Below are 18,522 nucleotides of genomic sequence, written 5' to 3' on the forward strand. Positions count from 1 at the left end.
CCCAAACCCGCACCCGCCTCCAAAATTTTCGCCCATACCCGTACCCGTACCCGCAACCCGGGTTTCAAATTGTTCCCATACCCATATGCGGCCGGGTACAGGTAATACCCGCGCGTAAAAATACCCATCTAGCCGTGTATATTTTAGCATTTATATTTCAACATTTTGACACATATTGGAAGCATTTCAGCGCACACACACACACATATATATACAAAATTTCGGCACAAATATAGAACATTTCAGCACATATTTTAACATTTGAACACATATATACGACATTTCAGCACATTTATACAACATTGTTAGCACATTTATACAACATTTCTGCACATTTATATAACATTTCAGCATATATGCACAAACATTTTAGCACATAACACCAAACCCACATGATACAAAAGTAGGGGGTGGTGCATTTTGGATCAGGAATTCGGAGGGTGAGGGTGTGGTTGCGTGTCTAGTTAGCTTAGGTTTTTCTCAATTTATGTCAATGACATATGGGACCTACTTGACAGGTGTTTTATTATACGGGTTTGCAGGTTCACGGGTATGGGTATTGCCTTCCCGTACCCGTACCCGCCTTACCCATTGGGTATAATTTTTTCCTATTAAGAAACCCATGGGTATTTTTATTTCCCATACCCTTACCCTAATGGGGTTTTTACCCGCCGGGTTCGCGGGTATCGGATACCCATTGCCATGTTGAAGTGATGGTGACATCTTCAGCGATCTTATTAGAAGGGACCTCTTCATCAAGTTTAGCGGGACTAAGGGTTCGGCGGATCATGGCTGCCAACTGTACCAATCTCAGTGTGAGCCGACTCAATAACTATAACATCAGTTTGCGGTGGTGGATCATGGGCGACATCGTCATGATCTTGCATTGTGGCATCTGGGTTTTCTGACATTTGCTTCTCTGGCTTAGTAGTTTTTTTTCGAAGAGCCGCCCAATTTCTGTTTCTTGCCGGCTTTGGCCATGCCTCTATAATGAAAATATAAGGATATGAGTATGTCATCATAACATATTGATCAACAAATGAAACAAGTACAAATACTTACCTAGGGGCAACTTTGAAGACAAGCATCGGAGTCCCAGAAGAGTCGCCAGATGATGGAGGCGTCTTCTGATAATTACAGTTGGAAGGAGTAAGAGGTTGACGTATTTGGCCGGCTAATGGATAAAGAGAGTCTAAGTTATGAGGCACCTCATGATGACGTTTGCGAGGAACCGGTGTATTAGGTAAGCCGGAGATAAGATCTTGAGAGTCATCGCTTTGAGTCGGGTGTCTTGCTTCATGTTGCTATTTCTTCAAAAGAAAGTTGGGATCCAAGTAAGCAAGAGGATGAGAAAATTTCACCTTTCGGATGACCCAACGAGTTTTCTGTCTTGCCAAGGGTTCTGAGTCGGAGGAGACAGGGACTACCTTTGTTGCATCGACATGACTTGTTTCTGCGTCGCCTTGAGAAGAGTCAGCGTTAATAAGTTGCATAAAAAGACGACCAAGGGAGTCAAGTTCTACCTCTGACTCATCATCAAGCTTGAGCAGATCTTCAGCGGTGGGTTTCTTGGGACGACCCGGGCCTCTAGTTGTTGTTTTAGGCTTCTTGGTCAGAGCAGCAGTGGGAAATTTCTTCTTCCAAAAAGGGGAGTTGGCATGTTTAAATATATAGGAAAACTAAGAGATATGATATACAATAAGTAAGAAAGCAAAATGAAAGATGGTGTAAAACACTTACATCAGGAATTGGATTGAGTGCGCAGAAAGAGTTCAGGCCCACTTTACTGCAGCTTTCGAAGGTTTCCCCGAGCAATGACTTGGTCATCTCATCGATTTGCTGATCTGTAAGACGCACTTGGATGTACCGCCATAGGTCCTTTACGTAACATGTATATTGATGCATTAAGCTAGGGCGGCGACTCAAAGGCAAAATCCTCCAAGCGACCCAGCAGCACACCAGGTCAACTCCAGTTAAACCGTTGGCTAACAAGGCCCTTATTTTTGAAAAGGTGGGCGCGTACTTGTCCCGTACTGCAGCACTAATCCGGTCAGGAAGTTCATGCCTGGGGCTGAGCCAGAAGGAGAGGTAACCCGACAGAGGATTCTCATTGTCTGGAGAAGTATCTTGGCAATAGAACCAAGTCTGATTCCAGTCCTTGGGGTGACTGGGTAGTGCGTTAGCAGGGAAGACGGCGTCTCTCCGCCTTTGGATAGAAATCTCGCCGAGTTCAAGACTAGGCCTGTCTGTCATCTCGGTCTGGCGGTTCAGATAATAGTACTCTCTGAGTAAGTCAACGTTGGGCTCCTCTTAAAGGTATACCTCACAGAAGACTTGGAAATTGCATATATTGGACACGGAGTTGGGGCCAATGTCTTGGGGTGTAGCTTGTAGAAGTTCAGAACATCTCGAAAGAATTTGGACCCAGGTGGTGAGAACCCACGGAGAAGATGATGTAAAAAGATTATAACCTCGCCCTCTTTGGGTTGAGGTTTAGCTTCAACCCCAGGAACTCGCCAGTGGATGACGTCCTTTGCTGGTAAATACCCATCTCAACATACTCATGGAGAGACTGTTCAATGACAGTAGAAACAACCCAATCGCAAGAGGTGGTGGTCTTAGTCATTTTTTTACAGTGGATGCGTGAGAATAAAGTATGGCGGATTAATATTCTGGTAAAGAGCCGCCTAGCGATGGGTTTATGCTTGAGCCAGCCGTTAGTTATAAGTTCATGATTACACCGGTCAGAAGTTGTCGGGTTATAGATTTAATATTAAGTCGCCAGAGGGTGGCAGATTATGAGTTTCAATACTGAGCCGCCAAATGATGCATATGTAAACTGCGGGTCATGTGAGCAAGGATGTGCAGAAGATATTGCTAAGTATGGGCAAACCAGTTTCAGAAGTTGCAGTTATGTTCACGGATCTACAGACCGTTGATGTCAACTACGCAACTTTATTCTTGTAAACACATGTTGGGCCTCCAAGCGCAGAGTTTTGTAGGACAGTAGCAATTTTCCCTCAAGTGGATGACCTAAGGTATATCAATCAGTGGGAGGCATAGGATGAAGATGGTCTCTCTCAAACAACCCTACAACCAAATAATAAAAAGTCTCTTGTGTCCCTGTGACGCTCGGATAATTAAGCTACAGTAACACTCTACTAATGATGCCACGTCACCTCGATTACTCTTGCTAATCTCGTGTTAGTTCAAAACCGATTCAAATTCAAATTCAAGATCAAGCAAACAATAAAAGTTTTTAAATATTAAAACTAAAATGTTCGGAGTGAGCCTAATAAATCCTAAGTAATAATGGTGGAGAAACCAACATTTTTAAAAGTATTTGAATGCGCTAAAATAAATAAAACAGCGACTGAGACAATAACTTAAATGCTTTTTAATTAATAAAGAATACAAGGTACTTTACCTCTCTCCCAAACTTTTTGTGAGAATACTTGATTTTACAAATCTAATTTAGGAGTGGGTTTCACTTTTTGTAAAACTATAAACTATTAATTAAGTAAAAGAAAACACAAACAAGAAAATAAATAAAATAAAAAGGAAATACAAAATAAAATAAATAAAATAAAACACAAGCCCCCTGCCCCACTAGGCCTTAGCCCAGCAGGCCCAGCCGGTCGGGCAGCGCCTCGGGGTTGTTCCCCCTCTCACTGCTGTAGCGACCAAGCGCCCAAGCGCGCTCCCGCCAGACCACCTCGCCGGCGGCGCCGAAGAGGATAAGGGCAAAGCCACGGGCTCCCCTCGTCTTCCCACCCAACTTGCCTCCTCACCCTCCCCCGAAACCCTAGCGCGCCCACAATCCCCCTCTTGTCCCCTTCCTCGCCTCTGTTCCAGATGCCCGAGCGCCCCCGTCGCCGTCGATCGTTGTAGTTGTGGCCACCGTCATCCGTTCGTCGCCCCGGCAAGTCCTACAGCTCCGCCGTGGTCCTCTGCTTCCACTACACCGCTGGATCGAGTCCCGGAGCCCCTCGCGTCTCCTCACTCTTCTTCTTCTCAAGCTCGGCCACCGCATCGTCCTCGTCCTTGATCTACGCCATCGGTCCTCCCGAGCCCTCTGCCCAGACCCCACGCTCCCCCGGTGAGCCTCTGCACCGGATGTGCCCTCCCCTGCCTCCTCTGTTCGTCTGTAGCAACCGTTCCACGCTCACCCAAACGCGCCGCCACCTGGCCTCGTTGCCAACGTGGCCACGGTGACCATTTGGTCCCGTGCATGCCAACGTTCCGCTTCTCGCATCAAGTAGCCACCGTAGGCACCTCGCGCAGCTCGCTTTGCGCCCCGTAGCCCCGTTCCCGTACCTCGCCCGAAGAACCCCACCATCGATGAGCTCGATGCGCTCAGCTTCGGCCACCGTCACAGATCGCTCCACCGTCGTCTTGCCGTTCGAACGAGCCAGGCCGCGCCCAAAATGCTGCAGTGTGGACGAATCCCACAAATCTCCCGATTGATCTGTCGTTGGAATGGTCGCCGGAGTTAGCTCCGACGCGTCTCCGGCGGGTGCTGAGTAGGCACCCACGTGGCACCGCCTAGGCCACTGACTGGTGGGCCCAGGGCCCCTTTGACCTGTTGACTTGGGTCAACTCTGACGTGGCCGCCCCTTGTGTCTATGACATGTGGGTCTCGCATGAATAAAAAAATTAAAATAAATAAATAAACTCTTAGTTAGTTAGTTGGTTAATTAAAGAGCAAAACACTCATTGACCAGTAGGCCCACCCGCTAATTAGGTTAATTAGATTAAACCAACTTTGTTTAGTTAGTTTAGTCAATGACACGTGGGTCCCACTGGACCCACAGGCCAGATTTGACTCAGTCAATCGCACTGTTGACTGATAACTTCAGCATTGTGTCATGCTGACATCAGCAGACACTATTCTGGATAATGTTAGAATTAAATAATTAAATAAATTCTAAAAATGATTAAAACTTTAGAAAAACATAGAAAATAAACCGTAGCTCAGATGAAAATGTTTTCTACAGGAAAGTTGCTCAGAATGACGAGACGAATCCGAATACGTAGTCCGTTCGTCCGCCAAAAGTCCCTAGCATAGTGAACCTGCAACATTTCACCTCCGGTTCATCTGTCCAAAAACGCGAAACACCGGGATACTTTCCCGGATGTTTCCCCCTTTTGCCAGTATCACCTACTACCGCGTTAGGGCACCCCTAGCAACGCTCATTGTCATGTCATGCATCATCATGCATATGTTTGCATTATATCTATTGTTTCTTCCCCCTCTTCTCCCCGGTAGACTACAAGACCGACGTTGATGCTGCCCAGTTCGACTACGGAGTTGACGGCCCCTCCTTCTTGCCAGAGCAACTAGGCAAGCCCCTCCCCCCCGCTCCCCTTGATCACCAGATATCGCCTATTCTACTCTCTACTGTTTCCATTAGAGTAGTGTAGCATGTTACTGCTTTCCGTTTATCCTATCCTGATGCATAGCCTGTCCTTGCTACTACTATTGTTACCTTTACGTGCAATCCTACATGCTTAGTATAGGATGCTAGTATTCCATCAGTGGCCCTACATTCTTGTTCGTCTGCCATGCTATACTACTGGGTCATGATCACTCGGGAGGTGATCACGGGCATATGCTATAAACTTAATAATGTTACATTACTTATGATACTGTTCGGAGATGGGGGCTGAAGGGGCAGGTGGCTCCATCCCAGTAGAGGTGGGCCTGGGTTCCCGACGGCTCCCGACTGTTACTTTGTGGTGGAGCAACAAGGCAGGTTGAGACCACCTAGGAGAGAGGTGGGCCTGGCCCTGGTCGGCGTTCGTGGTTACTTCTTAATAACACGCTTAACGAGATCTTGGTATTTGATCTGAGTCTGGCCACTGGCCTATACGCACTAACCAACTACGCGGGAATAGTCATGGGCACTCGGCGTCGTGGTATCAGCCGAAGCCTTCGTGACGTCAGCGACTGAGCGGCGCGCGCCGGATTGGACCGTAAGCCTGCTCTTGTATTAAGGGGGCTAGGTCTGCTTCCGGCCACGTATGCAACGTGCAGGTGTGCAATGGGTGATGGGCCCAGACCCCTGCATGCATAGGATTTAGACTGGCGTGCTGACCTCTCTGTTGAGCCTAGGTGGGGCTGCGACGTGTTGAACTTCCGAGGCCGGGCATGACCCAGGAAAGTGTGTACGGCCAAATGGGATCGAGCGTGTTGGGTTAATGTGGTGTACCCCTGCAGGGAAGTTTATCTATTCGAATAGTCGTGTCCCTCAGTAAAAGGACGACCCGGAGTTGTACCTTCACCTTATGACAACTAGAACCGGATAGTTAATAAAACACACCCTTCCAAGTGCTAGATACAACCAGGTGATCGCTCCCTCACAGGTCGACAAGGAGTAGATCGTCGGGTAGGATTATGCTATGCGATGCTACTTGGAGGACTTCAATCTACTCTCTTCTGCATGCTGCAAGATGGAGGCTGCCAGAAGTGTAGTCTTCGATAGGACTAGCTATCCCCCTCTTATTCTGGCATTCTGCAGTTCAGTCCATTGATATTGCCTCTTTACACATATACCCATGCATATGTAGTGTAGATCCTTGCTTGCGAGTACTTTGGATGAGTACTCACAGTTGCTTTGCTCCCTCTTTCCCCCTTTTCCCTCTTCTTCCCGGATGCTGCAACCAGATGTTGGAGCCCAAGAGCCAGATGCCACCATCGACGACGACCCCTACTACACTGGTGGTGCCTACTACTACGTGCAGGCCGCTGACGACGACCAGGAGTAGTTAGGAGGATCCCAGGCAGGAGGCATGCACCTCTTTCGATCTGTATCCCAGTTTGTGCTATCCTTCTTAAGGCAAACTTGTTTACTTATGCTGTACTCAGGTATTGTTGCTTCCGCTGACTCGTCTATGATCGAGCACTTGTATTCGAGCCCTCGAGGCCCTTGGCTTGTATTATGATGCTTGTATGACTTATTTATGTTTTAGAGTTGTGTTGTGATATCTTCCCGTGAGTCCCTGATCTTGATCGTACACGTTTGCCTGTATGATTAGTGTATGATTGAATCGGGGGCGTCACAAGTTGGTATCAGAGCCGACTGCCTGTACGAATCCTCCTTCCAAACTCCTTGGACGAAGTTGAGTCTAGTCATTGAAAAAGTTTTTACTAACTTGGCTGTGCGGCTTATGGGCCCACGTCGCCATTGGGTGGTATTAGGATCTTTTACTCCTCGTCTATACTCTGGGACTCTGATCTCTCTTCTATTCGGGTTAAATGATTTTGCTAACTCTAACTTTAGGTTCTCATAACTATTTCTCCCAGAGAGCCCTCATTCCGGAGGATCACCTGCTTCATTAGAAGATTCTGAGGATATCCCTCGATATTTCCCCGAGACCCTTGTGCTCATCGCCTTTGTAATTCACTGCCACTGATAGATCCCTATGGCTATCTGCATGCACTTGTCATTCTCATGATCATTTCTCGTCGCTCTTGTTGTTACAAGATGCCTCGAGATATCCTCCGATTGTCCCGAGAATCCTTTGAGTTTACTGTCTTGCAGTTTTATTTCGCATGGAAACCCTTACAATTTTTTCCTCACATTTATCGAGGATCCGTTCTTCTCAATTGTTCATGTATCTCACATAACTCTTCGGAATACTTTTCGATCTTTTGAAAATCCTCTGCAGCTAGTTATTCTTGAAATTCTTGCCTGCTTGCATTATGGTTAATTCCGTATGACTAGTAGTCCTTGATAACATCCCTTGTCTTAGTCATTTTGAGCCTATTGATTCAATATGTGCATACGCACGTAGGCATCAGGTTATCCTTTTTAAAATTATCTTTCCGACTCAGACGTCATCCGAGACATGAGTTGGTTCTCGGCAATTCAAACCTTTATTAATTGTCCAACTAAGTGTTTTCAACTTATCCATCCTTGATCAGAGCGTCTACTTCTGATCCTTCATTTTGGAAACCATAATTTCTTTCTAATTAAGCATCAGACTAATCGGGTGATTCTTGAATCTGATGTCTCTGCATTCTTTCTTCCTTTGAATGAGTACCAATACTCACATTAGCTCCGGTGTGGATCGCCCGATCCATTGTTGGATTGTTATCCGACGGTGTGCTTCATATCAATCACCTTGTGAGTCCTTCCACTGATACATAATGCCTTTGGTAAATTGTATCCTCTGCTTGGCCAACCATGCTCTACTTCGAGCTTGTGTATTACTTTTGAAACTTGTGGTATATATTACTAAGATGCCCGATGGGTTGAACCTATGCCTTCCCCTAATCCGTGAGAACACGAAAGTTTTCACAAGTCATACTCTTCTGGTGTTCTACCAAATAAAATTCCAACACTATAGTTTTATCAAAGCGGGAGGTGAATGAAATGACATGCATTAATGAAGTGGGAGTCAACCTTGAACTTTGTGTTCATGCCCATGAAAATGATGTAGACCATCTCGAAAGCTTCTTGCAAAATGATTATCCAGCTGTATGATTCCTTCGGTATTCTTAAATTGATTCCTTATAGTTATGGTTCTGACCATGTTGTCCTGATCTAATATATCTGATGGGAATTCATTCCAGTGCCTCATCTGTTTTTGGCAAGGTTGAAGTATCTACTGTCATAGGTCAATGACCCGGTTCTACTTCTATCATTATTCTACCTTCAAGTATTACCCCCTGGTATCTCGAAGATGTCTTGCCATGACACCACATCTTACTAACTTTGTTGAAGTAATATCTTTCCTTGTCGTAATCACTCTACGGGTTCTGGGTTGTTGTCAACCGAGGACACCGACTAGTGAAATTATTCCCCCCTACAAATCAAATACCCCTAGTATTTTTACTGGGAAATTCTGAACCCAATCTGATCATTCCTAGACTATCGGTTGCATCCTAGTCTTGTTATCTTTAACTGTGCTACCTCGTCCTTCTTTGGTGCATGAATTCTTCAGTGTGTGAGCATGATTTACGTCGAGCTTTCAACATCATGTTGCTTGGCTTGAAAGGCAACTTTGGTTCTGAGCTTCCATCTTATATATTGATCCTATAACTTGCCACTTCGTCATTTCCTTGCTTGTTGCCATTGTTGTTTGATTGCATCCTCTTGACACCTCCCAGCAAATGTGTCGGATCACCTTCAACACTTTGACTTCTTCCAAGATGTCAACTGTGTTCATGATGAGAAATACCCTCCTTGCCCTTGATGATTTTTATTATCATCGACAACACCCTTGACTTCCTTTCATCGCGAACTTGTCCACATTATGAATACAACTTGCTCTCCAGCTAGGTTGTGTTCTGCCTTGAAGTACTATTGTCTTTTATGTCGATAATGTTGTGGGGATTGCTCAACCTCTTAGAAATTCTTGGTATGATGATACTTCTCACCATCACCGTTCTTCCTTGGTCCCGGTGTTGTTTTTAACCGGGATACCAATATGCTAACGATGTTGTTTGAGTTTTGTACTTCTAGCAACCCTATTGCTTTGAAGTTAACGAACGACAGTTCGTTATTAGACTGTTAGTTATTGAATCGTCACTCTAACATTGATCTTGTTGCCTAAGGTCATATTTCAGGCACACTTTTCAACTAATGATTGATGGTGTATGTTTTCTTCGAGCATACAACATTATATCATTTGAATTGACAAGTGTCATTTTCTTGTTCACGTTATTGTGGAAATCCATCCATTTGGAATTCTCGATGAATTGTCGCTGAGCCCATCAGCCACCTCCTCATCCTCTCCTTGGTTTAATTATGAACTATTATTTCAGGAAACCGCTCCCATAGTTCATTTCCCAAGAATCTTGCAATGTCATTTCATCGATTTGTGTTGCACCTTTTCTTCTCGGACATCCTGAGTCTGAGGTATAATGACACCAATCGGATCTGAATCTCGGTCAGGTATGATGGTTGGGACAACTTTCCAGGAGTTATGATGTTGGTTCTTTGATGACCCGGTAATATGATGTCTTGCCTAACACACCTGGCCGGAGGTCCTAATGTTATAGCTTCCTTTTTAGAAAGGATATCCATTCTTCCATGAGGAAATTGTAAAACTTATTCCACAAGTTGTTCCTGATGGATCCTTCGTGCATCCAAATTTTGAACCTTACTTGTTGACCATGTCAATGCTAACTCAAAACATGTCTGTGGTACTCTAATCATCGATAAGAACATTTTGAAGCACCATGCTAAATTTCTTTATCAATTATCCAAACACCTTTGTATGGGTAATGTTATGAAATTCCTCTCCCCTTACCTAAATGGTTTTCTATTTTCTGTCCTGTCATGGATATCATGCTCTGCTTGTCCTTGGGAAGGATATACCCCTGAAATATGTGTTTAAACACATTTTCTTTTCCATTGTTTAAAGTGCTAGTTATCGGCTAGAGGGGGGTGAATAGGCGATTTTTATCAAAGTCTTCAAAACGTGGAAGTTTCAAAGACAAACAATAGAAATGACCTAATTGATATGCAGCGGAAGATAAACTACAACAAGCAAGCCATAGTCAAGTATGCAATAGTGTTAACGTACAAAGACTAATAGCAGCTAGGTAGTAAGGATCAGGATGGAAGATAGTATGAAGCCAATCAACAATAGTAGTCAAGCAATGAAGTCAAACAGATAAGACAGATAAGCAATGACTTCACAAAGACAAACTCAAAGTAAAGGAGGGAAGGGATAGAACCAGTCACTTGTTGAAGACACAGGATTTGTTGGACCAGTTCCAGTTGTTGTGACAACTGTACGTCTGGTTAGGGAGGCTGAGATTCAACTCAGAAGACCGCGTCTTCACCATATTCCCCTTGAGGTAAGGACACACAGTCCTCGCCCAATCACTCTGGTAAGTCTTCAAGGTAGACTTCCGAACCTTCACAGACTTCGTTCACCGGCAATCCACAATGACTCTTGGATGCTCAGAACGCGACGCCTAACCGGCTGGAGGATACACAGTCCTCAAGTGTAATAAGTCTTCAGGTCACACAGACAGAAAGACTTCAGTGATGCCTAACACTCTTTGGCTCTAGGTGTTTGGGCTTTGTCCTCGCAAGGATTTCTCTCTCAAAGGCTTCGAGGTGGGTTGCTCTCAAAACGACAAAAGCCGTAAACTAACTCTGAGCAGCCACCAATTTATGGTGTAGGGGGTGGGCTATTTATAGCCACAAGGCAACCCGACCTGATATGTCTGAAATGACCCTGGGTCACTAAGGAACTGACACGTGTTCCAACGGTCAGATTTCAAACACACACGGCAACTTTACTTGGGCTACAAGCAAAGCTGACTCATCTAGCTCTGGATAAGATTTGCTCTCATTGTCTTCGCTCGAAGACATAGGATTTGGGTTGAGCATCACTTCAGTCACTCTGACTTAGTTCACTTGGACCCCACTTAACAGTACGGTGGTTCCTATGACTCAACACAGAAGAAAAAGAAACAACGAAACAACTCAGTCTTCGTGCTCCATAGTCTTCACTCAATGTCTTCTCATGTCAAAGTCTTCAATGTGAACATCTTCACACACCACCATTGTCTTCAATGTCTTCATACATTTTTAGGGGTCATCTCTGGTAGGTAAACTGAATCAATGAGGGACACTACCTGCGTTATCCTGCAATTCTCACAAACGCATTAGTCCCTCAATCAACTTTGTCGTCAATACTCCAAAACCAACTAGGGGTGGCACTAGATGCACTTACAATCTCCCCCTTTTTGGTGATTGATGACAAACTGGTTGAAGTTTTCAACGGGAAAGAAGTATGTGAAATTGTAAAGGATAGCGTATTTTCTTCATAAGTGGCAAGGGCTCCCCCTGAAGATGTGCATATAAATAATTTGCTTTTGGAATGCAAATGCACATGGCAGGTTGTACTTGTGGAGATCCTCTTCAACTTATGAAGATAATTCATCATGCATGAAATGATATAGCTAAGAGAATGACATGCATAATGAAAAATGGACGTCTGCAGAATGATCTAAGTGCGGAAGTTATCATCGCACGTGGAAACGCAAATAAGTAGCAGACGACCATCAAGTTTAAGTGTTACAACTCAAAGAACGAAGTGTATCAAAGGAAAGAGTTGTAAGCACTAGGCAAAAATATAAAGCAACCGCCCTTATGAACCCGCTTGAAGACTATCAACTCATATGCTTCTCCCCCTTTTTTCAGTAATGACCAAAAAGGTTTGAAGACATAGAGCATCTACTCGTCCTCATGAGGAGTAGGTGAAGCAGTGGGGTTGTCGTTGTTGTTTGGCGGTGCAGACGAACTTGGTCCAGTGTCGATGCGTGCAGAAGTAGGGGGTGGTGAAGTTGCATCGTCTTCATCATCGATCACATTGGCATTTACAGTTGTCGCGGAGGAAGAATAGTCAGAGTCTTCAAGAGATGGAGTTCTACGTAGGATAGCATTCCGTGGAGGAGTGGAGTCAAACTTGAATCTTTCAGTGAAGCCATCGTCTTGAAGATCTGCTTCAGCACTGAGCAGGGTCAAACTCTTCCATGATCGCCGACAAGTTTCGTGAGTGACAAATGCATTCTTGGTGGCAAGGTTTCGAATGCGATTTACATCCACCAAGAGGCTTTGCATCTAACGCTTGAGCCAAAAATGATGCTTATCTTGCTTCTGATGCAGGGCCACAAGAAGTTCTCGGTCGTTTAGGACCCAAGAGCGCTTCCGAGGCCTTTGAGCAATGGTGCTCTCAGTAGCTTCAGTTGGCGCACGATGAGGTAGACGAGTGTTTCCAGCCATTGGATAGACACGAATTACTGCTTGGACTCCTTCAATAGGCTGAGTGAAGCTTTGGTGTTCAGCATTTTGAAGACTAAGAGGCTTCTTGGCAGGTTCAGGGTATATGGCTTCAACTGACATATCAACCTCTGGTAGAAAGATCACATGATTGCGAGCAGAGGGTTGATAGTTGATAGCAGAGTGTTGCTTGATGAGGCGCATGACCCATGGAGCATAGAACTTCAGGCCAAACAGATCAGATCCAGACGCAGCCAGTTGCCTAAGGAAGAAATCTTGTGCATTGAAGCTGATGTCATTGAGGATGTAAAAGACCAAAGTCTTCATGGCTCCTTCAAGTTTTGCAGCTGATGAATGTCCTTTGATCGGCCACAGAGTCCGCCTTATGATGTGATATATGGTGTGCGGCAGATACTCAAGGTCATCAACAAAGAACTCCTTTGGATATTCAGCATCATGTGGCAAAGGCTTCATCATGCTCAACATCTGGCTCATGTTGGGTTCAGGCTTATGGAAGATGCTCTCCAGTGCATTGCGGTGGTTTTGACAACCAGGTTCATATAGCTCTCCGGGAGTGGATAGGCCTGTAAGCTCAATGATGTCAAGAGCTTTGACTTCATGATGAACATTTCTTGTCATCCACTCGAGAACCCATGTCTTTGTATCTCTGTTATAGCCGCGAATGTGGAGGGTAGCATAGAATTGAAGCAGAAGTTCTTCATTCCAATGTTCTTTGTCTGTCACAAAGCTAAGCAGACCAGCATCACGAAAGCAGTCAAGTGCTTCTTCTAAGCATGGCAGTCCAGCAATGGCTTCTATGTTGAGGCACATATGAGGGAAAATGCGCCCTTGATCATACATAACACAGGAGTAATAGCTTCGCTGCTGATGACTCCAGAACCGATCTGATGATATTCTTGGCCTTGTGTAGGGGTTCTTTGAGCTGTCAAAGAATGTGTTGTGGCTCTTGAAGCCATTTGCATTGAAGGACCCGACAGATGTGGCAGGTAGCATAGAATTGAAGCAGAAGTTCTTCATTCCAATGTTCTTTGTCAGTCACAAAGCTGAGCAGACCAACATCACAAAAGCAGTCAAGTGCTTCTTCTAAGCATGGCAATCCAGCAATGGCTTCAGTGTCGAGGCGCATATGAGGGAAAAATGCACCCTTGATCATACAGAACACAGGAGTAATAGCTTCGTTGCTGATGACTCCAGAACCGTCTGATGATATTCTTGGCCTTGTGTAGGGGTTCTTTGAGCTGTCAAAGAATGTGTTGTGGCTCTCGAACCATTTGCATTGAAGGACCCGACAGATGTGGCAGTACCTGGAAACCTTGGCAGTCTTGGCTTTGGCTTCTGGACCTGAGGCCTATGCTCAATGTGATAGTCAAATTGAGGACCAGAGACATTAGGCGGAGGGACCAGAACGGGCCATCTTACTTTGATTAGCTCGCCATGGTTGTATGCTTGCTCGGTTGTATAGGGCCTTGGTGGCGGAACAGGAGCAGTGGCAGCAACAGTGGCTTCGGGCTGCACAACAGAAGCTTCAGGAGCATTTTCAGCATTAAATTTTGGTACAGTGCTTGGGACAGGCTCCACATTAGCTTCAGCCATGACTATGTCATTGGCTTCATTGGTGTTGGTGGTGGCGGCCTCAAGGTTTTCAACCTCCACTTGCTGAGCTGGAGGGTCAGGCACAGACACGTTCACTTGATGAACAGCTTCTTCAGGAATGGGGGGAGTAGGGACACGTTCTTCTTGACGTTCGTCATCGGCTGGTGCAGCCGGATTGTCTTCAGCAACTGGGGCTTCATACACGGAGACATTCACAGTTGGAGTGGCTTCTGAAAACACTTGACGTGCAACAGGTTGATGGTGCACTTCTCCTTGTGGAACGCTCGGAAGAGGGGCTTGAGGCCTTGGTCCTTTGTGAAGCCTTTGTAGTACAGGCGACGCCTTTGGAGATGGAGTGGGCAGGTCCTCATCCTCTTCAACTTGCATGGATGGTGTGGCTTGTTGTTGTTGGGGAGTACTGGGGAAGTCTTGTTGTTGCGGGCGATCAGCCCATGAAGCATCCTGAGCAATTGGCGTCGGAGGACGACCAATGCTGATGATTTCACTGTTCGTACGAACAGGCGATGATACCACATTGTATTCAATTTGAGGAAGAACTTCATCATCTTCAACATTGTCATGATGACCAATGTCTTCAGCAGTGATGGGATCAACTGCTGGAATCTCTTCAGCTTCAGGAGCCTCTGTGGAAGCAGGCTCATGAACAGTCATTCGTAGTTCTTGGGTAGCGGATGCAAGACGAACCACTGAGATGGGTTCAATAACAAGGGGCTCTGTGAGAGCAGCCCGATTCTTCTTGGCCTTGCGCTTCTTCTTGGAGGGAGCAGCATCAGAGGCTTCTGCGGTTTTCCTTTTTTTGGCTTCAGCCTCTGCAGCCCTCGTCTTCTTCTGTTCTGAAGCGGTTGACGTGACCTTTGGCTTCGAGCCAGTCATGCTGCTTGGGAAGACAATGCGAGGTTCATCTTGCCTTGAAGGTGTAGGTTGGACAGTCGATTTCTTCTTCTTCTTTGCAGCCATCCTGGGGTCGATGTTAGGACGACCAAGAGCCTTGCGCTTTTCAGCCTCATTGTAGGCAAGCACACACTTGTCAGCCAGATCTTTCATGCGCTCATGAGAGCCTCTAGCTTCTTCACACTTCTTGTGAAACGCCTCTTTGAGCTCGTGAAGCATGATCTTGAAGTTCTTGACATCTTGCACACTGAGATTGGCCACATGCTTCTTGAACTGAGCCTTTTCATAGTCAATCTTGTGCTTCAGTTCGACGATGCACTGAGCAATAGCTAGCTCAGAAGCAATGGCGCCATTGAAGGCGACGCTAAGGCCAATTGGAAACTGCAGATCATCAAAGCTGAGATTTGGTGTGTCAAACCATTCATTAATGAAGTTATGGAGGACGGCCACATCAAAGAGAGGCAAGTTATTGAGGATCTCTGCTTCTTCCTTGCTCTTGATCAGTTGCTCAAGAGCATCATCTGCAAGATCGTCATCGCTGGACAGATCAATGTGCTCATCACGCAGAATTGCAGCAGGAGTCAAAGCCTGATCAGTACTCTTGACGATTTTCTTTTTCTTCTCCGTCTTCTTGGAGATGCGTGAAAGATCTTCAGACTGCACACTGTCTTCAGGAGGTGCAGTGGCCAATGGCTTCACACGAGAAGCTTTTGGAGGTGCAGCTGATGATGAAGCCTTAATCTTCTTTGGCTTCTGCGGCCTTGGAGGAGGAGCTGGGGCTTCATCAGAATCAGCATCATTGTCAGAATGATCCACTTTGGCACCTTGTACCAAGACGTATGAGATGAGGCCATCAAGGTTTGCAAAGGGGCCAATTCTATTTTCTTCAGCTTCACGTGTGCCATCATCATGGGGAGCAGAGGGACCAGGATTGAAGTCTAATCCCCATGACTTCTTGTTTTCCTTTGCCGAAGCCTTAGCATACTGGAAGTTGCACTTGAAGAGATTGTCGTCACGACACCAGAGCAATGATGATGGGTCGGCATCTTCAGGCTATGGTCCACGGACCATGCAAGGATAGAATTCTTGCGCAATGGCTTCAGCTTTGTTCTTGGGGGGAAGGCCTCGATAGAGAATATCACCCCAAGGACTCTTGATAGCATTCTTCTCAGCGTACTCCTGGGTCACGAACTTGTACTTGAACCATTGTTCAGCCCAATAGCGTTGAATCCATTGGATTCAAGTCTTGTGCTGATTGTAATCCTCTTCAGGATCTGTCTTGTAAAGTTCTGCAAGATCATCAGGCAGATCCTTTGGTGTTCCCCCACAACGCTGACTGCCACCCTTCCTTACTGATTTCTCTGCAACCATGAACTTCAAACTGAATGGTTTCAATAGGTTCAAAGGCTTCAAAGGCTTTTTCTTGTTGGTCAGACAGGAACTGGCTTCGGGAGATTCAATGTGTTGCTGTAAGAATTCTGCAAACGAATGCAGACTATGAGAACCTAGGGATTCTCCCACGGACATGTACCTGTGACAGCATTAGAGATGCGAGGGAAGGGGAAGAGGTCATATGCATTCTCAGAAGATTTTGAAGATAAATCAGTTTGAAGACATTGACCTCATGTTGCAAAGACATTCACTTATATGTTGAGAGTCGGTTCCAGATTTGTACGGATCCGTGAATAAGTACAAGTGAGGAATCTAACTAGATGTGAAGCTTAAGTGAATATACTAGGCAGTATGAGATGCAGACAGAATAGATCTAACTTTGTATAGACAGAAACCAATTTTGGTAAATTGGATGAATCATTGAGGATCAGAAAGCTGGTAAAAATAAAGTTATATTTACCACATGATGAACTGCTAGATGGGATGAATAGGAGACCGAGCATTTCAATCCACCGTGCCCTAACTTGGCGACGGAGGATACCTACGGCGGCGGCGGAGAGGATGATGCCCGCGGCCGGCGTGAGGACGGCGTCGGAGAAGTCGCGGCAGCTAAGCGCTTCGTCGCCGGCGTCGTCGAGAGCTAGCGGTGGCGCTAGGGTTTTGACGAGGGGGGGAGGTGGAAGAAGGTTTTCTTGACCGCAGGGGACACGTATTTATAAGTAGGTGTGCGGCACAGCGCAATTACGCAGGTGCCCCTGTCTGTTCACATCCGTGGGACACGTGGCAAGCATGCAACATACTCAGAGTTGTCCCACGTTCCCACGCCCGCCAAGTTTGTCGGATGGTTGTTCCGGCTGCTCCGGATATCGACAATAAAGATGAATCATTTAAAGAGGACTTGATGTTTGTCTCTATGTCTTCTGCTGACAAGGATGCAGAGAAGACATTCGACAGTTTCAACAGAATGCATATGATTTGGACAGATAGAGTTTGAGATAGTAAGCATAGAGAGATTAGGGTCCGATCACATTCACTTATTTCAAAAGATTCAACAATGAAGACATAGCTATAAGTGAATGTTGTAGAGGACAGAATACTAGTATATATATAGATATATACATATATATATATATATGAGAAAGCAATCAACTCAACATAGTGAAGTAAATCATGAAGATAAGTTGGAAGTTGAAGACAAATCAATATGCGAAGATATTCAACAATAACGCCATGAGTGAAACACTTCAAACCAAGAAATTTGGTGGTGGCGTTACCCACCGTATAGGAAGTATTAGACCCAGACACGACGCACAATTATCGTGGCACTCCGAAGTCAAATTCCACGTTAATGTATTCACACTCAGAATGTAAGTCTTCATTGATTGAAGATATACTTTACTGCATGTGTTGTACATCTAAGTCATCAACATGCACAAGTGTTAGGATGTGTGCCTGATCACAGGACATTTGAGGATTCCAAGATATTTAGCTCACACCGTAACTTGCAAAACCTTTTCTCATCCAGGGGCTTTGTGAAGATATCTGCCAGTTGCTCTTCAGTGTTGACGTGAATGATGTCAATATCTTTCTTCATGACATGATCTCTGAGAAAGTGATGACGAATTTCAATGTGCTTTGTCTTCGAGTGCTGAACTGGATTGTTGGCAATCTTGATGGCGCTTTCGTTATCGCAGAAGAGAGGTACTTGTTTCAGATTGACGCCATAGTCCTTGAGAGTTTGCTTCATCCACAGAAGCTGAGCACAACAAGATCCAGCAGCAATGTATTCAGATTCAGCAGTTGAGAGTGATACACAGTTTTGCTTCTTTGAAGACCAACAGACAAGTGATCGTCC

Source organism: Triticum dicoccoides, chromosome 3B (genome assembly GCF_002162155.2).
Source record: "Triticum dicoccoides isolate Atlit2015 ecotype Zavitan chromosome 3B, WEW_v2.0, whole genome shotgun sequence".
In the NCBI taxonomy this organism is placed as follows: domain Eukaryota; kingdom Viridiplantae; phylum Streptophyta; class Magnoliopsida; order Poales; family Poaceae; genus Triticum; species Triticum dicoccoides.